Consider the following 7,571-nt stretch of genomic DNA (forward strand, 5'->3'; position numbering starts at 1 on the left):
TGTCCTTATGAACAAGAAGTTGATCAGAGACGGTTTGATTCAGATATGTCGGCATGGGATTATGGTAGCGAAATAGATGGTCAAATATGTTCCAAAGATGTTCAGTCTGATTCAAGTGGACCAGAAAGGAGACTGAAATAACAGTAATATTCTTTGAACCCATTTCAAACAATACATGCATGATGGATTGATACATCATTGTCTTAAAAGAGATCCTGCCCATCCGAGTAGGAGATATTGATGTACAAGTACACTTCTGATGCAATTTGTTCTGCTACAGAGAAGAGCCCAAGCTCGAACTATTGCATCATTTCCGAACAGTGAAAACTGTCACAATGTAATATCCAAGCTCCACTGCTGCCACGCTTTACTTTGACCTCTTGAAATAAGCAATTTTCAATGTGGTTTCAATTGCGATATAACAATGCAATACTCTGAGTTACTAAAAAAGTATTGCTAGCATAAATCAGTGGATTAATCCTTTATCACGACTTGTAGAGCACTCGCCTCATGTGCGAGCAATCCCGAGTTCAAACCCTAAATGAGGGAAACCCTAAAAAAGGTAAAATGCCTACAAGAAAAACTTGCGTCTTCTTCGCTTATGGTCTGTGTGTGTTTATAGCAAACCTGCATCAGGCTATCTGCGGTGTCCATCAAGGGGAGTCGAATCCCATGATTTTAGCATTGTAAATCCGAAGACTACCGCTGTACCAGCGGGAAACATTTATGGGAGAGTGAATATGAAAATATGACTTATTAAAAAGTGCTCTTCTATGATTTGCTAGGAGGATACGTTGATGAAGTAATAAAAGTACTACAACAGTCTTTTCCTTTTTTTAGAACGAACTTTACATGGTTTTAGAATTAATCAAATATTGATCATTATTTTAAAATAAAGATCGGTCAGCTGTAATATACATTCTTGTCTAATCAGTGTTCCGGATAGTCTATCATCAGGGTATAATGACCACAGTTGTTTTCTAGCGACACGATTATTCAGTTTTTATTACACTAGAAAGGTTTTGATGACAGATTTCTTTAAAAACTGGTAAAAAAAAGGTTCTTGATTGACATTGAGTTCTCGTACACGACAGAGGCTTCGATCACGAAGAAACCACAACGTCAGGTGATGCATGTTGGGATGTGTTAGTGGTCATGATGTCACAGCTTCCAAGTCCAGGACTGCCAGGTTTCGGTCAGGAAATAAGCAGTCAAGACTTTGAAAGCAAGTCCAATCTTCCCAATGCTTTATTTCCGGTCACGTAAATAACCTTAACTCAGTCAGTCGTTGTTATGCGTTAACGTTTTGCTTAGCTGGATAAAAAGTATTTATTGACCGAGAAAGGGCAAGTCCAATTCCATGGTTTTTAAGCAGTGTGTGTGTTTTCTTTTGGCAAAGCCACATCGAGCTATCTGCTGAGCCCACCGAGGGGAATCAAATCCCTGATTTTAGCGCTGTTAATCTGTAGACTTACTGCTGTACTAGCGGGTTTTTTTCGTTAAGCAGAACTGGTACCAACTTCAGCAAATACAAGTTCTAGCATTTGCGTCAACTTCCCACTGTAGTCAGCCAAACAGTCCGAATATCTTGTAAATCTGCAGATAAGTACTGAGGCTTATTTTTCGGTAGGAACTATCAAATGTGTGTCGTACCCTTTTAGACTCGTAATGCGAGAGCCGCGGGTTCGAATACCCGTTACATCAAACATGCTATTCCTTTCAGCCGTGGGGGTGTTATAATGTTGCGGTCAATCCCACTAATCGTTGGTAAAAGAGTAGCCCAAGACTTGGCGGTGGATGATGATGAATAGTTGCCTTTCCTCTGGTCTTACACTGCAAAATTATGTACGGCTAGCGCAGCTAGCCCTCGTGTAGCTTTGCGCTAAATTCAAAAACAAATAAACAAACCTTTTTAGAAATGACATTAAAATACATTTGATCAGAGAAAATACACATTTACTTCGTTTGCATTTTTAATTTTTTTACTTTATGTGTAAAACTAGATTTTCTAAGAACTCAGCTACTTAATTTTAAATTAATTTTAAATACCATATTCGCTATAATAATACATTATTTTGAAACATTTCTTACTTTATATTCCTATTTATATATAAATGGAGAACAATATATATATAGGAGGCTTCTTCATTCATTATTTGTTAAAGAAAAGTTAAAATACGAGTATAAAAAGAAGATATATATATACATATACACACATTTATATGTATATACATATACAGAGATAAAGAAAGAAGACGCAGTAACACTACTAGAGCTGAGGCTATAATGTGGTAAGTCAGCATGAAGGTACATTTTATCAAGGTTAGTTGTTGGTCGTAAAGCAGTTGAGCAGATTTTGCAAATTTTACAGCAAATATCCATTGGTTGGAATGCCTAGTTTATCAGTTTCAACCACATAAAAATAATTTTTAAATGATTTATATTCACTTTTGGCTAAAGACGGCATCATTTAAAAATACATTTTATTTAGTTTGGATACTGAGTTTAGCTGGACTTGGCAAATTCAGCAAATACATCGTATTGTAGTGTATCCCGATATCTTAGTACTAAGTTTTATGACTCAATAACATAATATATGTTCATGTTGTACTTGATTTTCTCTACCCATATATATATTTTGCAAGAACGCAAACTTATTACCTTACTGTCATTCATTTGTAGGCCAGATGAGTTAAAGCACTCGACTCGTACTCTGAGGTTCGCGGGTTCGAATCTCTGTCACATCAAACATGCTCGCTCTTTCATCCGTGGGGCCATTATAATGTGACGATTAATAAACGAGCTGCCCAAGAGTTGGCGGTTGGTGGTGACGGCTAGCGCAGATAGCACTCGTGTAGCTTTGCCCGAAATTCAAACCATTTCTCTGTTCCCAGGACTGACCGAGAAAAAGTAGAAAAAATGGAGATATATTTCATTAACAAATAAATAATATTCTTCAGAGACACGTTCTACATTATTTTATTAGCTATGCCATGTCAGTCCAAGTCTCTGAGAACCGAGTGATAAGATAGAAATAAAGAAAGGTACATCAAATATTTATACTGTTTGATATTTGTATTCAAATATTGATCTGAATTATTTAAACCACGATTTAATTATAAAAGAATAAAGCTGTATGCTGTAAAGAATGTAATACAATTTGACTATGCATTTATGTTGGAATGAGTGTGATAGAGGGTAGAATCATCCAAAAGCTGTTAAAAAGTAATTATTATTTCTATTCTATTTATACCCTCCTTTAAAAAGCTTAGCCAGTGAAATATTTGATTTGGTTATTGTTAAGCACTAAGTTCCACATGAAATATCTGTACTCTGCCCATCACTGGTATCGAAATCCAGATTTTAGTGTCGTAATCTACCAAACATATCGCTGGTCCTCTGGGGGACAAATAGTGAAAGATCCTGAAGCAAGAGAAATGTTGGATTTCACATTGTGGGTTGAAATGCTTGTGGAGGGTTGTGAAATATTTTTTTGAACACAAATACTAAGTATATTAAATATGTGAATGTTTTCTGGAAGTACATTTTCATTTTATAACGTATAGTATAGAGAAAGCCGAGGTCAAAAATCTTATTAAAATAATGTGGACAGTAACTAGTGAACCTCAACAGCAGATATGGAAAATGCAAACTTGAAGCCCATAGAATTCCAGTTGTGATCTCAGAAGGAATGAATGGATTCACAGGTCGCCCTAGATATACGTGGTATGTTGAGGAAACTCCAAGCTTTATATTAAACGCACGACGAAATGACCCAATGTCAAAAAGAAAGTGGTTGCCAGGACAGCAATAAAACACAGGTGAAAGACTCTTAGAGAAGAGTCTGGACTAATAACGAACTGAATTGCAGTAAGTGACTTATGGAAGATATTTCTTGTTAACAGAACTAATTTTGAAAGGACATCTGGTAAATATTTTAAACAATCAGAAAAACACTAAAAACTGGATACATAATTTCGTGTTTCCGACTCCAAACGACACTTCTCCGATTTTTTCTATCTTCATCGATCTCTTTGCACTTACGTTTCTCCGGAAAATTTATCTAACTCCAGAAGATGACAGTTATCTAGAATCGATAAGAAGTTTGCCTCACAAACTTATTATAACATTCAATTTCTGATCAAGTCTAACAGTGTTACACTTAAGGTTCAGTAATGTATAATCTACAGAGAAAGAATACTGAAGAACATTAAGTGTAAAGAATACTGAAGAACATTAAGTGTAAAAAATACTGAAGAACATTTACTGTAAAGAATACTGAAGAACATTTACTGTAAAGAATACTGAAGAACATTAACTGTAAAGAATACTGAAGAACATTTACTGTAAAGAATACTGAAGAACATTAACTGTAAAGAATACTGAAGAACATTTACTGTAAAGAATACTGAAGAACATTTACTGTAAAGAATACTGAAGAACATTAACTGTAAAGAATACTGAAGAACATTTACTGTAAAGAATACTGAAGAACATTAACTGTAAAGAATACTGAAGAACATTAACTGTAAAGAATACTGAAGAACATTAACTGTAAAGAATACTGAAGAACTGTAAAGAATACTGAAGAACATTTACTGTAAAGAATACTGAAGAACATTAACTGTAAAGAATACTGAAGAACATTAACTGTAAAGAATACTGAAGAACATTAACTGTAAAGAATACTGAAGTACATTAACTGTACTAAAGAAAGAGTAGATTTGAAAATACTTAAAGATAATTAATACAGGTTATGAATTTCTCGTGCCAACTTAATAGATAATTAATGTCGTATCTGTATTATTGAGTATAAAAGATGGGCTTATTAACAAACATCTAGAATTTCAAAACGAATAACTCAATGTTAAGTAGTAATGTTATCGCAAATCACCCTTGAGAGTTTTCATATAAATGAATTGTTCAACATAGTATAAATAAAGAAGTTATTTGACTTGTATCCGGTTATTTCTGTACGAGTTATTTATTCCACACATAAACTTCCTCAAGTTGGTGGCTTATGTGCAATGTACGTAACAGCACTACCCAAAATTCAAACAAATTACTTTGTAACAACTAAGCTCACACACAAGTAATGAAAAGCAAGATGAAATGAAATGTTCCAATAGTTGGGTTACATATGAATGTGAACTGTATTCACATTTTATATACAAAATACTACAACTTTCCTTTCTTAATAAACCAAACTGAGGACTATTAAACTAACATGAAATATTCTAAAACATAAAACTTTATGTTACCTCGTGAAATTTTAAACAGTAGAAATCACAATTTAAGTTTTAACTTAAGTTATTAAACCTTAATATGTTACAATCAAGATAAGATTTCGCGTTTACACAAAAGCTAATTCTATTTCCAGTGATAAAGGAGAAAATTTGTTTACTCTTTAAAAGTTACATGACAAAGCTTGAGAGTTTCCTCTTAGTCCTTAAGCAAATCTTTAAAAGAATATTCAGTTGTTTTTATTTAATGATTCATCTCATGCATTACATTTAGACCTGGAACAAAGGATAAGTTTGTTTCAGAACTAGGCTACGTTGATTTGTTGTGTGTGTCCACCACAGGTAATCGAACCACGGTTTTCAGCATTGTAAATCCGTGACTTACTGTTGTCCCACTAGAGTACCAACATATATACATAGATTAGGCAAAAAATTATTAATAGTTAATCATATAACACAAATAATATAATTATTAAATCTTAAATACCTATAGATGAACATTCTAAACACAATACTTGATAACGGCTGTTGGCTGCATGATACAATGGTCAGTTTAGGAATAGTTCACTTACGTACACGGTATTTCGTTAAATAAAGAAGTTTGTTTTTTTTCAGCCCCGTTGTTGTTCACATGAGTTCTAGTTTCTCCACTTGTTACAGTAACCAAAATGTCTCATTACACAGTGTATATTTATGAATATTTATGCCTTCTTTTTTCCTTGATTCGAACAACTTTCGTTAGTTTACTGACAGAACGTTAAAGTTGGCCTGGCATGACCAGGTGGTTAAGGCACTCGACTCGTAATCCGAGGGTCGCGGGTTCGAATCCCTGTCATACCAAACATGCTCGCCCTTTCAGCCGTGGGGACATTATAAATCTGACGGTCAATCCCACTATTCGTTGGTAAAAGAGTAGCCCAAGAGTTGGCGGTGGGTGGTGATGACTAGCTGCCTTCCCTCTAGTCTTACAATGCTAAATTAGGGACGGCTAGCGCAGATAGCCTTCGTGTAGCTTTGCGCGAAATTCAAAACAAAACAAACCAAGTAACTAAACTATCTTAAGTATTAAGTGGCTTTTTTTGTAACAATTTCGAATTTAATCTTATGATAAAATTATACAGAACCTACCTATCAGTGTATTACAAGCAATATCTTGTTTTAACTTATAGATGTAGAATGTTTAATATCCTTATTGAATGAGCATATACACTTTCTTTGAATGGTTCAACGACGCTTCAAGTAATATGTTTAAAAACACATATATATTATTATAAACTGTAATTATCAGGTCATCCCTGAAGTAATGTCCGATTTTAGATTCAGAAAAACAGAAAGGATTTCAAAAGCTTTTAATGTTATTTAATCGATAATGTATGTTCATCATTTTTAATTACTTCCTGTCAATGAATCACAAAGTCTCTAATGCCACTTTTATAAAATTCTTGTGGTTTGGAGGAAAAGAATGTAGAGAGAGTAGTTTTGACATCTTCACGTGTTCCAAGCTCCTTTTCATCAAGATAGTTCTGCAAACTGTGGAATAGATTATAATCAGATGGGACAAGGCCTGGAGAATAAGGAGGATGTGGAAGTTTTTCTTAGTCTAGCTCTTCAATCTTTACAGATGTGGTCCTTGCTGTATGAGGCCGTGCTTAATTCTGGTGTAACACAACACCTTTACAACTGATCAAAGCAGGCCTTTTTTCTTTCAATGCAACATTCAAGCGCGTTAACTGTTGACAATGAAAATATGATGTAATCGTTACATTGAGTGGCAATGATTCAAAGTGGATCACACCAACAATATCCCACGAAACGCGTAACAAGACTTTCCTAGGGTGGAGGTCCATTTCGGGCTGCACTTTAACCAGTGTACCTGCACTGAGACATTGTCTGCGGCGCTTAACATTTTTATTAAATATCCATTTTTCATATCAAGTCACTAACCTGTCCAAAAAAGGTGAGTTACGTTCACGAGAGTGCAGGGAAGTGTAAATATCCCCTCTTGCTCTAAGGTTGGTTTCTGTCAAGTCATAGGAATTGCTTTTACCAAGTTTTGACACCTTTCCAAGCTGTTATAAATAACGGTAAACTGTTGAATTAAGCTTTTAGGCTAGTTATTCAACTGTTACAGCACAATGTTCATCAAATGCAACCAGCAGCAAGTCATCAAACTCAACAGGACGACCCGAACGTGACGCATCACTTAACCTGTAGTCACCTGATCTGAGCTTCTGAAACCACCTTCGACATTTTCTTTTATTGAAAGACTCCGCACCATAAACACCTTGAATGCTTCATGTAGTTTCTGCTGCACTATTGCCTTTTTAA

This window comes from Tachypleus tridentatus, chromosome 6, assembly GCF_004210375.1.
Source record: "Tachypleus tridentatus isolate NWPU-2018 chromosome 6, ASM421037v1, whole genome shotgun sequence".
NCBI classification, from domain to species: domain Eukaryota; kingdom Metazoa; phylum Arthropoda; class Merostomata; order Xiphosura; family Limulidae; genus Tachypleus; species Tachypleus tridentatus.